This window comes from Rhodnius prolixus, unplaced genomic scaffold, assembly GCF_049639745.1.
Source record: "Rhodnius prolixus isolate KJV_2025 unplaced genomic scaffold, Rpr scaffold_3, whole genome shotgun sequence".
In the NCBI taxonomy this organism is placed as follows: Eukaryota; Metazoa; Arthropoda; class Insecta; order Hemiptera; family Reduviidae; genus Rhodnius; species Rhodnius prolixus.
Genome location: NW_027411603.1, coordinates 53919481 through 53936678, shown reverse-complemented (window position 1 = coordinate 53936678; position 17198 = coordinate 53919481). Strand labels below are relative to the sequence as shown.

The following is a 17198-nucleotide window of genomic DNA, read 5'->3' as shown; positions in this document are numbered from 1 at the left end:
GTGCATGTCGTTTAGATAGTGAGCTCGGTGAACTAGGATTAGTGAGCAGCTCCCAGAGGAGGTGGTGGAGGAGGTGGCACGCAGAGCGAGCTGTACTAAAACACGGGCTACAAAACAACACTTAACCACTTAGTGGCTGCGGCCGGAGAGGTTTTATCTGTGCAGCAGGGGGCAAGTAAAGGGTTACTTGGACGGGAGTGAGAGTGCGTGCTGCAATACTACACAGTCGGCGGCGGTGGGGGCCTTAATAACCTGGCGGAGGGCGGCTCGCACAGGTCCGGCCGAGTAACTCAAACCTTTTGCCCTAAGATTAAATCTAAACACCCGTAATGGCCAATTCTCCAAGATTAAAGCACCACTATTAGTATCTTAGGGCTAAGGCGCGCAGTGTTTGCAGTCTCGTACTTTCTCTACAACTCTCTCCTAGGTGTTGCAGTTCTCTAGCTTCGAACTCGTTCTGTGTCTTCCACTTCGATTTTTAAAAAACATATCTAATTCTTATTCTAATCACTCGCAAATTCTTACTTTAAACCGAAATGAAGCTGTAGAGGAAGTGATAAGGTAGAAACGATGAGATAGATGATTTAAAAAAATAGATAACACTATCAGTAGCCAGCACAATGAGCGGGTCAAGGTCAAATTACTTTGTTCCTTCCGCTTTGCTTAGCCGTCACCTTCCTGTTTACGCTGATTAATTAGCAAGAAAGGTTGAGTCCAGGTTATAAAAAAAATGCAACTTTGCCAATAAATATCATCTATACAACTTACGTTCTAGATCTTAGTAACGTCAGGTATGCAAATCTTAAGGGAAACCGCGCACCATTTTCCACTAAAAAAAAAACTGAATAATGAATTTAACTGTCATTTGCGGTCAGCTGAATAGTTTTAGCCGGGATCCTGGTAAATTATTTATTGCTGCTATTGGATAACAAAAATAATAAATTTAGTTACTGAATATGAAAGGAAACTAGACAATTAAGCTATAAGATGTTTACAGCATTTAAATATTTGGCGTTTTATCGTAATGTAAAAGTGCCATGAGAGAGGGTGCTGACGACAACGCGACACAACCTGAATGTTAGGTTACAGTCTGGGAAGGTTTAGCGTCACTTTAGAGTGTTTACGATACATAGAGTGTTTTCATAGTATTCAGTGATGGTGACATATAAATCGAGTAATTTAATTATTCTTTACAGATATTATATTTTGACTTAAATTTAATGTATTTAATATCCAACAGGTACTTAGAAAGGTACTTCTAGGGTAAGAGAATAGTTTAATATTCCCATTAAAGTACCACTGCTTCCAAGTTCGGTCCTTTCTCTTGTGAACAGTTTCTTCAACCGGAAGTTACTCTTTATTTAATTTTGCTAGCTCATTCACATTCTCGAAAATGGCTTCCAGAATTTTTGGGAATTAAGAGTTTTAAGAACGAGAGCATAGAATTTGAGAATTAAGAACGATGAGCATAGTTTGTAAGAGAAATCAAGATTTTTTTTCTTTTTTCACATTCAGAAAATCGTAAATCGAGTTTCTCTCGATAAACTCAACGTCAAATATCAGTGGCTGTTTGTAATACTTTCCTCGCCTCTGTTTCTACGCTACAGAAGAGAATATTCAAGTTAGAATTGGGCTTCTGTTTAATATACAGTAGGGGAAAACTTACATCATATCGATTACAGACAAAACATTGTACACGCGTTTGTACAGGAAACAGTTTGTGTTCAATAAAAAATTATTTAAATAATTGCAAGAAAATAGTGACGTGCCCAAAAAGACTCACCTCTTTGGTAAAATACAAAAAACTAAAATGTAGCGCTCGCCAATTACAGAAATTGCTAGCAATTTAAATTTAATAATAATAATGCACAGCGTAAATTGTAGAATTTATTAGAATATACCAAATGAGGTGGGTGTGTGGGGGTGTGTGTGTGTGGGGGGGGTAGTGGCTCCCAAACAAAACGAAATTATCGCAACAACCATCGTAATGGCAATGAGGGTGTTACCTTTCTACTGAACCGGACGTAACGGAGCGCTTGATTAAAGCAGAATATAGCAATAATAAAGTCGGAAAAAGAAATATTATTCCCAGCTAGAGGAGAGAGGGGTGCGGGGGAATTATGAGAGTCGTAATCTCACACGAGTGCTACTACAACGACATGCACTCTATTTACATGCTCAAGGATTAACATGCAGCGGTTACAGTGCCTCCTGTATATATATAGTCGGCCATTACAATAATAATAAAACATAGCGCGCCATGTTGCTGCTAGTACACTAGAAATAAATCTATTTTAAAATAAATTAAATACAACGGAATTAATCCAGATAAGTGGATCCGCCATATCTTTTCTCCTCTTCCTTCCGTCCTGTCCATGTAAGAGAATTAAGAAATATGTTGCGATAGAATTCACTTCACATTGCAGGGGGGAAGGGGCCCATGTTTTCATTAAATGTGATTTAAAGCAATTAACTTGTCAAAGATGGGGCAAAGCGTTTATTCAATAAATAATTCAAAAAAAAAAACATCTGATCTAAATGCGAAGTTTAGGAAAAGAAAAAGCATTTACGAAGGAGAGATAGATAGCGATTGGTGCGGGGGGGGAAGAGAGCGTACGAGTAATGGAGGGGATGGGCGAGAGGAGGGGAGTATAGGTTTTACAGCAGAATATCTCAAAAATGAACAGTGGCAGAGAACTGGAACTCTGAACTCCAGCAACGTCATGGACAGAGATAGCAGAGAGCTGAAAGCAACGGGCGAAGAGAGAAAGCTCGTATCTCATTCACGCAACATTAAGCTGCAGCAGCTACCCCTCCCACTCACACCAAAGCTCCGCTTGCGAATACCCCCACCCTCCGCTAAACACAAAAACCAGTTAAAAAGCAGAAGGATCCGAGGAATTACCGGTTTTGATGTTCCACATGGTGTAGATCCAGCTCTGGAGTGCGGCGAACTAGCAGCAGCTAGGTCTGGCTCCACCGCCCCCGCAAACTGAGCACTTCATATGGTGACGTAAAAGAGACCGCTTTCCGCCGCACATGTATTATTAATCACTTCCTGTGGGAATATAAAAAAAAAAAAAGAAGCGCCTCATCTTTATTTCAAAACACCTGTTACTGATTAAACCCCCCCTTCTCTCACTGCTCCTGGGCCTTATCTGGTTTAAGGTGAGTTATTCTCCATCTTGCACTTATGTAGATAGCATTGCTTTCAATGAAATTTCATTTTAGCTGTTTTTTGGACACAAGTAGGTGTAACACCATTATCAGGAAATAGCCAGCCAATGAGATAACAGTATATAACTGGTAGAATGTTAGACACAACCAAAGTAAACCACCCTGAGAAAGATGAACTGCCGTTCAGGAAAGGCGAACCAATTCTTAAAAGCAGAAAAGGTCAGGCCACTAAAAGGGCAGCTTGTCTCCTTGTGGTAGCTGTCAAGAGAACTTGCTCAGAGATGGGGGCCGCTATTGCTTTCCTGCGAGTGGAAGGAGAGAAGCTTATAGAATAAACACCGCCAGCTAGCCACTTTGCCGATATAGTCAGCTCTAGGTGAGTTTAGGGAACCCTTCAAGAAGAAATCATCGCCAGTGAAACAGTGCTTGCCAGTACGCTACCGAGTTCAATGTCTCGCTCAGCAAGAAGTAGTAGAATACAAAAGTCAGAAAATGGAATTAGTGTTTCGTATCAGTAATCATCCAAAGTTTGGGTAATCATCCACAGAAGGATAGAACAGTAATCATCCATAGAATACAAAAGTCATAAAATGGAATTAGAGTTTCGTATCAGTAATCATCCAAAGTTTGGGTGAGCAGTCTGCTCCTTCAGTTCCATTGGGCCATCAAATTTGAACGTGATTACACTTTATTTAAAGACAATCAACCAATAAAGAACAAAACTCCTAAAACAGGCGCAAAAGAATCGAAAAGATCGATAGATTGAAGTTGATTGCCCGGTTAGTTAAACGATAACAATAAACTAAATAAAAGTTAGTAATACCTACTTTGTAAATTATTTATTGCTGCTATTGAATAACAAAAATAATAAATTTAGTTACTGAATATGAAAGGAAACTAGACAATTAAGCTATAAGATATTTGCAGCATTTAAATATTTGGCGTTTTATCGTATGTAAAAGTGCCATCAGAAAGGGTGCTGACGACAACGCGACACAACCTGAATGTTAGGTTACAGTCTGGGAAGGTTTAGCGTCTCTTTAGTGTGTTTACGTTACATAGAGTGTTTTCATTGTGTTTAACGACGGTGACATATAAACTAGTAATTTAATTATTCTTTAAATATGTATAATACATGTATGTATGTATTAATTTATTTATAAAATTATATTCTTTACAGAATAATAAAATCTGTTTCAAAAAACCGTCTTACAAATATAATCAAATTCAGTTTTAGAACCACTGATGTAGTTTACAAAATGTTAATTTACAACGGAATGTTCGCTAAGAATTTCAAACCAATAAAACTGGGAGTACTCCAGCTGCAGATGGCGAGCACCCTGGCTTAACATCTTCATAATTTTTGTTTTAGGTCTTTAAACCCGTGGATCAAAGTTCGATTTCAGAGGCTGCCAGTCGATCAGCTTGGGCTTCCTAGTGGTAAATCCGTTTTTTTCACTTTACGCAATGTTATGGTTACGGCTGAGAGAAGAGTACATCATCCTGGAGAGGTGAAGATCTAAGAGGATTACTCGAAAAATGGTATTTACCGAGGAAATGGCATGGGGTCATATAGGTAAGCCTTTACGGTTTTTATCTATTCTCAAGAAAATTAGAGGAAAACTGAAGCATCAATAAATTTGAGATATCTAAACGGATGAAATTTATTTACTCGTAATTCATTTGAAGTAAAAGTGAAGTGAGAAATCCCTGAAGCTCTCCTTCCTCAACAGCGCTTCAGTAGTCTAATCCTAGGAGTCAGGCGACTCATGGACTCAAAACGTGCATTTGCCGGAAAACTCAACATCCAAGCAATCGCTCCCTCTTGCAGATGTAAGAAGAAGTAAATAGAATGACAATATAATTAAAGTGAACTTCACCGGAAAGGGTAAATAGAGAAGGTAATTAATGTAAATTAAAGAATTCGAGCGGAAGAAGAAGAAAATAAATGGATGAGGGGTGAAAGATGTGAGACTTCAAAGACTGTTTATCTACTCGGGGATGCTGCAAGAAACTATTGTCAGCAGAGGTGGTCCTAGAGAGTCGGTAGATTTAAATAGCACTTTAATTTCAACTGGTTTGGGTGAAATATGTGCCAAAAGCTTTCTATCCTTTGAGTTAGCAGCTGCTGGAGTAAGTGCAGGCAAGGACATGAAGGCTACTCAGTAAACAGGGAGGGGATGAACTCACTAACAAAACTTACTCGCAAACAAACAAACTGGAGTGAGTTGTGAAGGCGTTAACCAAAACTTCAATTTTGCTCTAACTACTCTCTCTCTCTCTCAGCAAGGAGCTAGAGATCATGATGGAGAATGTTTATACTGCTTTGTGTTTTGATGCCACACAGGGGTGGAAGCAGACAGAACTGTATCGCCACTAACCAATCCAAACATCATGTCGCCTCACAGCATCATCTCTTCAGAGATACTTCCTTCTCTCTCACCCCCCCCCCCATTACACGTACTCACGAGTGCGCGTAGAACTCCTCCTTCAACTTGCTGCGCTCCCCGCTCCTAGGAGCACTCTACAATGCACTCAATGTTTATTACGCACAAGTGACATACACTGCAAGCTCCACTCTAGCCACCTGATACACTTGAACTTTGACCATGAAATTTATAACAACCAATTGTATTAGTTTACAATCAAAAACTGTTTATCTATTTAATAAAATCTAGTTCTGTCCAAGAACTCTAGAGTACCTGCATTGAATCTTTATGAAACCGAATCTATTTGGCATGTTTTTCTTTATTACAACCAAGAACTACCCGTTGACTACAGTGCTGGCAAGAACATCTAAGCAATCATAACATTCATAACGTCTTTCTTCTTCTGAATCGTGGTAAGGAAAGTAGTGTGACGTCAACTATTTGAGTCGAGTTACCGCCAGAAATGCACGTTTTGTGGTCTCCCGCACTCTCTGTGTTATGCCCATCGCCCCTACCGTAATGAAGGGATTTCCTCCCTTTAGGTCCTCTACACTTGCCCTAAGCACCTTCAGAGTTTTATAGGTAGTTGGACTCCCACTTCCAGAAATGGTCTGATGGCCTAACCCAATCAGGTTTCTTCGGGAAACTGAAAGCAAGCCTAGGGGAGACTGTATCAGAATCACTACGATTAGAATCGCTCACTCAATTAACTGAGGTGATTCGGATATGTAGGCAGGATAGAGGAGGATCACCTTACATAGAAAGGCGATGGAGACTAAAACCCATAGCAGGAGACCAAGCGAAAAAAAAATGGATCAGTTTTTTGGACAATTTTAAAAGAGGACTCAACGGACAAGGCTTAGGATGGGCAAAGCCCCGGAAGTTGCCGTTGGATAGAGACAGATGGCGTTCTTCCTGTCAAACCTCTACCTCGCAAGGTAGATGAGCTGGAGACAAATCAGAGTACTTTGTTTTTAGCTAAACTGATGGCACTTACTTACAGACCAATCAATAAAACCACTATTTTTGGACTCAATGTATCAAATACCCAATATTTTCGAATATTTACCCCAGAATTTACCCCATTCGTCCAGTTCCTCTCATATTGAGGTAACTCTCACTGTCTCCCCCATAACAGTGTAGCTGAAGGCGTTCACATTTTTTGTCGACAGCTAAGACGAAGTGCTCCAAGATTCTGAAGGCACTGACTATCCGCCCAAATATCTGGATCAATACGAACAGTAGCAAATTGGTAAATGTAGTTCTCTTGTAGTAAATAATTTAATTATTACTTCCTTATAATTGGAAGGTAAGAAATGCCAATGTTACAAACTTTATTTCTTCGCCCAAAGTTGTACATTAAGAATTTTTTTTTTATTATTATGATTATTAAATTAAATCGCTAAAACGTATTATGGAGTTACTAAAACAAGTCTGCGGAAACTCCAGACTTTTCCACTTCCTGTAGATGGTTTCAATCAGTTTAATAATGGGAATTCATTACGAAAATTGAAATTATAACTTTCACTTTAAGAAAAGCCAAAGAAAAGTCCCACTTTCAATTACTTATTCCTAAGATACCTAATTCAGGACATCAGAAGTTCCGACGGCCAGAAATAGGATATAAAAACTTTGCAGTTCTAAGGTAAGCGGAACTTTAATTTAAAACCTTCACCACTAATATCAGCGACAACGAATTGGAAAAAAGACTTGTGTCTATATTCAAACGACGTTGTCTTACTGCAATAATGCAATCGAAACCATAAATATTACTAAAATGCGCTTTTTGAAGAAAGCCTAGCGTCATCCGACCACAACGCTGTTCCCCAAAAAATACGCAGGCCTTTTTAATCAAAAGAAAAAAGATGGTGCAAAGTTCAGCATTTGTATAAAGTAGTAATAGATTAGTGATTGGAGTATGCGCAAATCAGGAAGAAGATTAACTGAGCGGTTAGCGTACACTGGATTCCAGCGCGGAGATCCCGGGTTTGAATCCAGCTGCTGGACCTTACAGTTTTCTCTTCCTAGCAGTCACTTACAGCTCTCACTGTCCGGTGATGGTCAGAGTGGTCTGCGTCCACACGATTATTTCAAATGCGCTTAAGAAAGCTTCTGGCGCCAAATGACCGCAGATGTTGACGCGCCTTAAATTGCAAAAAAAAAATAATTAAAATCCAAGCATTTCCTTTTTTGTATGAAAATCGGTGGATCCGTTTTCAAGAAGTTCCCCTGAAGTGGAAAACCATTCAGTGAAGAACTGAAAGGAAGGATGTTCTTCAAACTGCTAATTTCACCCACTCTTCTAGATTACAGTGGGGCCGTTCAAAACACCGAAATGGTTCTACTTACTCTTCTGCCCCTTAAGAAAAATAAATACTTTCAAATGAAAGTAGGACCATATGGGGTACTATGAGAAAACTAAGTTCCAAGTTCAAGTACCTTTCCCTTTTCTTGTCGAGGAATTCGATGTAGAAAATTTGTCTCGAACGGAAAACAAACAAAATTATGAAAACCATTTTCTCGTGATTTATGGTCTTCTATGCGGATATTTCTGGTGAAATTCCAAATCGAAAATCTGCACGATTGCAATGCTTCTTATCAAGCAATGTGAGGGAAAGTAAAAACTCCAAGTTTGGAAAGTAGTAGTTAGGGAGAGTCGTGTCAAGCTCCTGATCTGTTCACCTTATTCATGAGACTCTGGAGGAGTTTCACCTTTTGTCCATTATTGAAGAAGGTGGTAATATTTTTTTATCTGAATGATACTGCTGTTATCTTCTATATCTCTTGCGATGATACCATCGGCCATAATTTACTACAGTGTACCAGACACATTCTATTTTCTTTGACAGGTGAGCACTCTTTGGCCCGCAGAGGTAAATCAACTTATCTAAGACTTGTCATAGAAGTTTCATATCCTGGTAAAATATGGATGTGCAACTTTCCGTGGAAGGTACAAACAATTCTTGAAGGTCATGCAAACCATCAATCACTAACTGCAATGTCTAAATCTATAACAAAGTTAGCAAGTTTTAACATTCTTTTACAAGTAACAGGGTCACAGAAATTAATCAGGTCCACTTTACGATATCCTGTTTCTAGAGTTATGAAATCCCATTACATGGATAAAAAGCCGTTTTCAAAACTGTAGGAGCTCAGCATATAAAGAATTTAATGTAGAAGCAGCTAAAAACAAACTATCAAGTTCTTATAGGTGGCAGTGAATTCCATTTTAAAAAAACCTTTGGGTCCGTTCACGTCATTGTTTTGTGCCGCGGTCGCATCAAGTCCTACATAAAATTTGAACTTTCACCAATTTTCCATTTTCTTTTTTTTTAAATTTGAACACTCTTTCCATCCCCAATAATGTGGTATGCCTTTGTTATGAACAAGAGGTGGAGGGAAGGTGGCGAAAAAGTCACTTCCAAGGTAGGCACACTGCGGACCACGGAAAATTAATGAACCTAATTTGACGGGCGCTATGTTGAATTATTAACGAATTTTCCGGAGCCTGCCATAACCTGAAGGCTAACAGCTGTATGAACATTATATGTATTTATTATTATGTTCGTGTGTGTGTGTTATGAATCCAATGAAATTACACATGAGCATTACTAAGTAATAAAACATGACAAATTCATCTGTTAATTAAACTTTAATGCCTTCTACGCTCGCTACTACCTCGAAATGTTATCGTAAAACACCCTCTACAATAATCGCCATCTTATGTTGCCATACTTAACATTGTCTAATTTTCATTTATTTAACTGTCGTATGCCATCACGGAAAATTGAGTCAGCCATTTCTGATTTTAATAATAGTACAATTTTAAGAGTGTGGTTAATAATAAAAAAAAAAAAAAGTAGCTTAAAACTATTTCTAGTTTATACTCGTAATATTTTTTTCACAATAGTTGATGTTAACTACCATATGCCTGCCACCATATGCCTACTCGATTCATACTTCTCGCTGAATACTTTGTGTTGTCGTTTCTATCAATATGGCATTAAAAATGATTTGATGGTCAAAAGGTTACTGTATATTTCAAGCAAGAGCACCTCTCAGATCGATCCCTGGATAGATTCCCTGTGGTTTCCCTAGACCCCTAAAAAAGAAGGACTCGATGCAGACCTTTGATCTGTAGTTGGTGAGAAGGAAGAAGATATAGCGATCTGATCTCTGACTTCCGGGGATGTGAGAAGATTAGGCTCAAGGTCTCTGGTCAGATAACTGTGATGAAGAATTGCAGGTGTTAACCCAAAAGGTTACTCAATCAGAATCGTCCGTTTACTCTTCGGGTTGGATACTATCCAACATTAAACTACCAATAGCTCATTTAAGTTAAAGACAATTACATTTACGTTAAAGATATCCTCCAAATTAGTATCGTAAAATGGTGGTTATACTTCTGGAGCAAATCCCAGTAGATTTTGGTTCTCCCTTCTTTCCCCTTGAAATCATTACCAATTTATCTAATTTTCCCCCCTTAAAAATAAATAAGATAGATAAATAAGTATGATCATATTTGAATCGATTTTGTCGCGCTAAATTTGTATTGCATAAATATTTAATTTATCAAATACCTACGGGGGGGAAAATTATTTTAAAAAATCTAAATCTTGTTTTTTCATGAAACAATTAGAGTTGAATAATTAACCAATTGGAATGCAGAAGTGGAGGTGTGAAATCTAGGTAGTTTGGATTGGCCAATCAGAAGATAGAAATTTAATGGCAGCCAACGGAGCCACGCCTTCTTCCAACGAACCGCCATGGCCGTTATTACAAGGTGATTTTAGCGTTCACCAATTACAATGAAGAATATCCCAAATTATTTTATGAAAAGAGAATATGTTATGAACCCTCACACGACTTTATCTTAATGAAACTCTCTACATTCTATAATTTGCACTTTTTTCAAATTCTAATATTTTTAATAGATTTTAATCATTACTAACATTGTACAGTTTGAATATATAGTTTTCGTACAGTTTCATAAATTGTACAGTTTGTAAAACCGTAGATAACAGTTATGTAAAAGGTAATTTATAGAAAAGGATACCCTAACCTTCTCCGATGGGTGTTCAATAACGAATTTTCCCTAAACTCAGCAAGTGTATGTTGTAACTGAAATATTGGGAAATAATATTCTTTACACTAAACTGTTGCATCATATTTTGTTAATGGGTAAAAAGTCCTTAACCAGTCTGAAATAGAGAGAAATAAAGGCACAATTGCTGTGACTGGTCAAATGAATCAAATTATGTTTCATGCGCAATCAAAAGATAGTGAAAACTACGTAACATTTTCTAATAGAAAGAGCTACGCAATAATAGATTTACCCCCCCGCTGTACGAAAATTTTAATTACAATTATTTATGCAATTTTAGTTTTTAGTTATTAATTTTAATAATTAATAATTAAAGCAAGATCTGTGACGTTTCATAGCTTATAAGCCGTTGAAGTCAGAGGAGAATCCCAACAGTTCTAATAAATGTCGTTTGTTAACGAGGGCCTGCATCACTTTATGTTGGTATGCCTGCTATTCATGGAGATCAGCAGTTGTTTGCAAGTTCTATCATAACTACCCTTATAAGTGTTAAAAGTATTTTTTATTGATTAACGTTTGTCTCTAATATAAGAAAGGCGTCTAAAAAAAGAACGATTATATATTGAATTAGATGTTGAAAAAAGTTAAATTAAAAAAAAAAGTGTATTTTTTCTTATAATTATAAGTTATTATTTTGTAATTCTTGTTTTGAACATTTATTTGAGAGAAACATTCATATTAAGAATGGAGTTGTTTGGAACAAAGAATTTAAAAAAAATGTCTCGACTTTAGTAGATGGAATGAATATTTGTTATTCGAGTTATAATGTAGTGTTATGAAAGTAAATAAATTTAATCCAGGAACTTACCTGACTGACCGTGAACATGAGCTATTATAATACATGTTTATAAAGATAATATGAAACATTGTAATAATTGCACCGCAGTAAATATTCATATAAATAAACAGATTAATAATAATATGACATTTGCTGGTATTTGATACCCCCGGAAAAATAATAATAATGCAGCAGACATTTAAGTGTTATTTGAAACTTTACTGCACTCATTCATTGATTTCATTTGTTGGTCATTTCGGCAGTTTATTTTAAGTGAATAACCTCGGTTCAAGTTCATTATGGGTGGCACTTCAGGTGGTAGCACAGCGGACTGTTAAGCCGGAGGTCGCCCGTTCAAAGAAAATTTATGTCCTGAATTTTCTTTTCCTAGAAGCTTATTCAGCTGACCGTCCAGTGGATAATGTTGTTCGCAACGAGAGAACACTTTCCGGAAGGCGGCAGAGCGCTGAAAAGTCTTTGGACGCCAATTTGTAAGGGTACATGTTGCTGAGTCTTTAAATAAAAACCTATATATATACGATAACTTTCATTGAAATCAAGAGAGATACAGCTGCGCGAAAATCACCATTCACACTAAAAACATTAGTGAAGGTTAAATTTAACTAGAACATAATTTGGTATGTTGGTAGATAAGATGCGGGCTCCTTTTAGGAGATGTTAAACAGAGGCCTTTGTACCAGCAAACTAAACTATATCCCTCAGTTCACAATAGACGGCCTCGTAGTACGCACTCATTTGTAATTGCTAGGATTGCCAAATACAGTGCTACTGACTGTAATCAAATCTAAAGTTCCATCTTGTAGGATCGCGTTGTGAGAGTGTTGGCGACCCTGTATCCCATTTCCTTATTCCTTGCTATTTACTTTAAAACTAAAAACTTTTCGTCCTTCCCCCCTCTTCTACCCGACTGCCTTTATTCTGTTCTCAATACATTTATTATGCTATCTGCATACTCGGCACCCTCGCCTGAATACAAAACTAACACTTGCAAAAGAAGCAAGCAAACAACATCGAACGGAATAAGCAAAAAAAAAGAAGTAGAAAATACAGACATTTTGTAGGTTAGAAAATGTGGTTTTACCAATGCTTTCAAAATCTATACTCATAAACTCCTGTACAGAGTAGATACAGCCAAAAGGTAAATTGCATGACTTAAGGTACAAAAAGTTATACTTTATTTAATATGGAGTTGAAGGTATTATGGCTATTAAACGAATGGATTATCGAAGTTTAATAATAGTTTGTCCGGGAGGTTTTTATTGGCTTGAATTATTGAGTGACGTTGTAACTATGAACATTGTATTGACGATTTGAGTCCGGAACTAATGGATCTCTAAGTGAGATATTGTGCATTATTACAAGCTACGCTCGTGAGCAAAATGGCTAAATTGATGAGTAAAACTAAATTTCCCTCTAAAAATAAATCAATTTAATTTCCAGCTGTTCGACTAAATCGTCTACAGCTGCTGGAAGGAAGACACTTGTGCGTTGCTTAACGTCACTTCCTCTGTCTAGACTAATGGTTAAACATAATTTATTGCTTATCTAGTTGCTTTTTTTTGAACGCCAATAAAATAAAAAACCACGCAGCACTCTCATTACGTCACATCCATGTGTTACCATCCCGCATAATTTAACTCACCCTAACTAAATCCCTTGAATGAATCCTGTACAGCATACCCGGATATTTGCGAGGATATTGCTTAAAGTCACACATAGTCAAATCCAAGGGTTGGAATCCCTAACTCCACTAGGAAGTCCTAATCTTGGCTAATCTCTTCCCCTTAACCTTACTTCTACAGGATCATTTCTCCAGTAAAAGGTTGATTGTAAATTATATATGTAAATAAGTTTGTTATTTAGTTCAATATTGATTCTAAACTCAACACCTGACCCATCATGCACTTGACCATGATGTCAAACAGAGCTCTACTTGAGCGCCAGACTGCTGAATGATTATGTGCTGTGCGGAGGCGGCACGCCAAATTTCAAAGGCGCTATAATCAACTCAAAAAAACAGATGTTTTTTACTAAGTTATTTATTTAGTAAGGTTGTAGAACTAAAGAGGTACCGTAAACCCACAGAGTACATGCATGTGACCATTCGAGGAATCTGCTCCCCTTACAACAAACGGAAATGGTGCATCAGTTGTGGAAAATATCATTGGAGCCATTTTCTAATAGGAGCGCCAAATTAATGATTTGTTCCGGGCGCCATTTTTGCTTCGCGAGAATTGTATCTTATTAACCAAGTATGGAAAAATTAATTTAAATTCCATTACTGAACACCGAATATCGTAACTTTAGTGCGCTATTTTAGTTATTATAGTGTTACTTCTACATGCCAGCGTATTATAATGAAACGTAGATGTAATTAGCTTATAAGTTAGAAGTTTTAATTATACATGTAACATAAATTATGGAACGTGTATCAGCGAACTCTCTGGCGTTAGAGTTACTCTCCGTCAGGAAAACGAAAACTTTAGATGAAAACGTGCCTCAATCTTTTCCCCCATAACTGCCCTTCAATGTATTTTTCTGGGGAAATGTTTCAACTGAGATCTACATGTGCCCAATTAGCACGCCAAGTTGAAAACATTCTCCAGGTAAATCTCAAAAAAATTGAAAAATCCATCTAGTGAAGCGGTACTCCCGATTGGTTAATTTTCACGTGGTATCTGCTGAATAAATTCTCTGTGCATAGTGTAAATACTTTTTGTTTATATTTTAGGTTAGGTATATCGAGTGCTCCACTCCAACAGAATTAATGTTTGCATGATAGTTAGGCATAAATGAGTCGCACTAGGTATTTAGTGTTACTTTATGCATTGTATTTATTGGCGAGCGAGTATTTATTGGTATGGCTGTGGTAGGTTAAAATCGTAGGTGAATGTGTGAAGAATAATTGGTCGGCTCTATCAGCTGTGCGACACATAAATATTTATTTGTAAACGGCTGTTGGTTTGTGTCAATACCAATAAATAAATAGAAACTTTCCGCGGTCTTGTTTTTGTTGGTGAGTTAAGCAGAATATATTGTATTTGGTGCGTGGCTTCTATTTGGAGTTAACAATTTAATTAGTAACTTCATTTTAAAATTAATAATATAAAAAATATTTTGGCTAATGTAAAGAATAGCACCCGGAGGTGTGGCCTGTTTATTTTTGGTGCATGCGCAGTACAGCACAGTTACCGTTGACTTTTTAAACTACTTCCCGCCAATGTTCAATATATTCTTTTTAAATTTCTCAACTTCCCGCTAATGTGCTGTATATAATTTTTTTGAATTTCTTAGCTATTTATGTTGAGCGCGCATGCGCTGTACACTTACTGCATTGTAACTGCTTCTTTTTCAACGTATTATCAGTTCCCGCTAGTGCCAGTGTGTAACTTTAGGTTCCTTTTTTTTGAAACTTCATAAAAGATGAGCGTTTTGAATTTACAGTTTTTCTTTAATTTAAAGCATGAATGTAGTCTGAGGGAGGATAAAGAGATGAAAGTTTTATCATTTTGAATAAGTGTTGGTTTAATTAGTAATAGATATGTAGGTCCGAAGTGTGGAAGTGAGATAAGTATGAAAAGGAGTCATTTTTCCATGGGCGATCAAATGAGCATTATTTAAGGGAGTGAATAAAGTGTAGAAACAGAAGGATAGGGATTGCATTGAATAAGGTAGGCTTCTTTTCTTTTGTTTTCCATGTGTCTGAATTACAAATTAGAGTTGTGTTAGTGGATTAGTGGGGCAGTGAGGGGGTGTGGGGGGCGAAGCCCCCTATAAAAACAAAAAATAGATCAGGGGGAGTGGGGGCAAAGCTCTCACAAAAAGGGGTGTGGGGGCACAGCCCCCCACGAAAAATGTTTAATAATCTTGAATTAATAATTCGAAGTTATTCCAATTCGCTGTTACCATATAACCCGCAAGATTTAAATGTAAATATAAAATTAAGAAATATTTTTATATTTACATTTGAATTTGGCGGGTTATATGGTAACAGCGAATTAGAATCACTTCGAATTAGGCCACACCTCCGGGCGCTATTCTTTACATTTACCAGGTGGTATTCTTCAACTTTACTTCTATTATGGTTAGGTAAGAGTTTCATTGTCTGAAAGAATATATAAAGAGCTAAACATTACGAAGGATAAAGTTTAGGCGCTGTAAAGTGATATGCTGCCCAAAATGATATCACATTTAATTATCGTGAAGTAGTAACTCTGCCAGAGAGTTAAGTCTGTAAACAAATACAGAAATATCAGTGACGGAATAATTAATGAATGAAATTAATTACTTCAGTATTGTAAGGAGTGACATCAGACACACTAAAAAGCCAATTAGTAAAAACCATTTTTATCCGAATCAAAGATCAAACGAGTATTACCGACGAAAATTCCGAATCTAAACTCTACACTACCTCTTTTAAGGAGTAAGAGAACCTAAAAAACAGAATTATTATTGAGCATGCCCAACAAAATAAAAAGAAGTGCATTTCAGCGAAAAGTCGTGTGCCAGTTAGCACGTCAAGTTGAACTAGCGACTTTAATTTCTATACTTGACACTTTGAGCTTTAAATCCTTTTCTAAGTTGGGCCGGCGGTGTAGTCGCAAGCTCAACTTTTACACCCTCGCCCAGCACACACTGGAGAAACTCGCAATTCCAGAAATATATTCACCAAGTGTCAACTTTTACTCCAACTTTACATTATGCTCCCAGCATTCAATCAACTCACTCACAAGTTTTATAAAATAGTAAATAATTAGTTTATTTATCTCAAATATAAACTTTATGCTACTTAAATAAAATCTTTCACGCACGCACACGATGAATATGTCTGAAATAAGGTTTGGAGAAATGCACGCATACACGAGAACTGCTTGTGGGGAAATCGGTTTATTGACTGGCCGAGGAAGAAAAGCGCTGGTCTTTTAGTAGAACTTAATGTGAATGCTGTACTTTTCCAACCATATTACACTTCAAAGAACTAAGCTTTTCCGCTTAAACTTTCCGTTTATGTCTTATACTGGCGCAGGTATAGAAGGGTGCTTTAAATACAATGATTTTGTACCATAATTTCTTAGAACTCTCTTATTGTTTAGATTTATTCTTAAGGAGAAAGATTATTGGCAATTTCAGTCATAATTTTGTATACATTTTCTGCCAAGCTTTCAACCTAGGGAACAGGTCATCTTCAGGGATGTGCTATTTATTTTTACAGAAACAGAACATTAATTTGATATAAATAACACAGCTTACAAAAACCTAAGCTTGTTGATCTTTTACGCTTAAGCTTGTCCTTTACTGTAAAATTTGTTGTAGTCCCTAGATGGAAAGTTTGGCTGAAATTGGCAATAATATTTCTTCCTTTCAATCATTGCTCAAAATCGAGGAACAATATCCCGCAGTTATATACTCGCTTACATTAAACAGTTTGTAAAATCGTAGAATAGACTGAAGCCGATAGCTAACGGAAAAGTTAGTCGGTGTAGAGTAACATGATTCTTCCTTAATAAATTCTACAGGCTCGCAACTAATACTAACATTACAGTACATAAGACCATGCAGCATTTTGAAACATCATCTTGGAGGGAAGTCTTCCCCACCATTCCGCCAAAAGTGCCGTAAAACGAATTTCCCAAGAACAATTGACCTAAAAGAAGCAATAGATTCACGAGGACGAAAAATGTAACTAAGA

General features: G+C 37.0%; 1 protein-coding gene across 1 annotated transcript in view; it reads right to left on the bottom strand.

The window, feature by feature from the left end:
* LOC141453620 (insulin receptor-like) overlaps positions 1-17198 on the bottom strand; it is a 175667-nt gene that overhangs the window by 48132 nt on the left and 110337 nt on the right. The gene's annotated exons all lie outside the window — the stretch shown is intronic.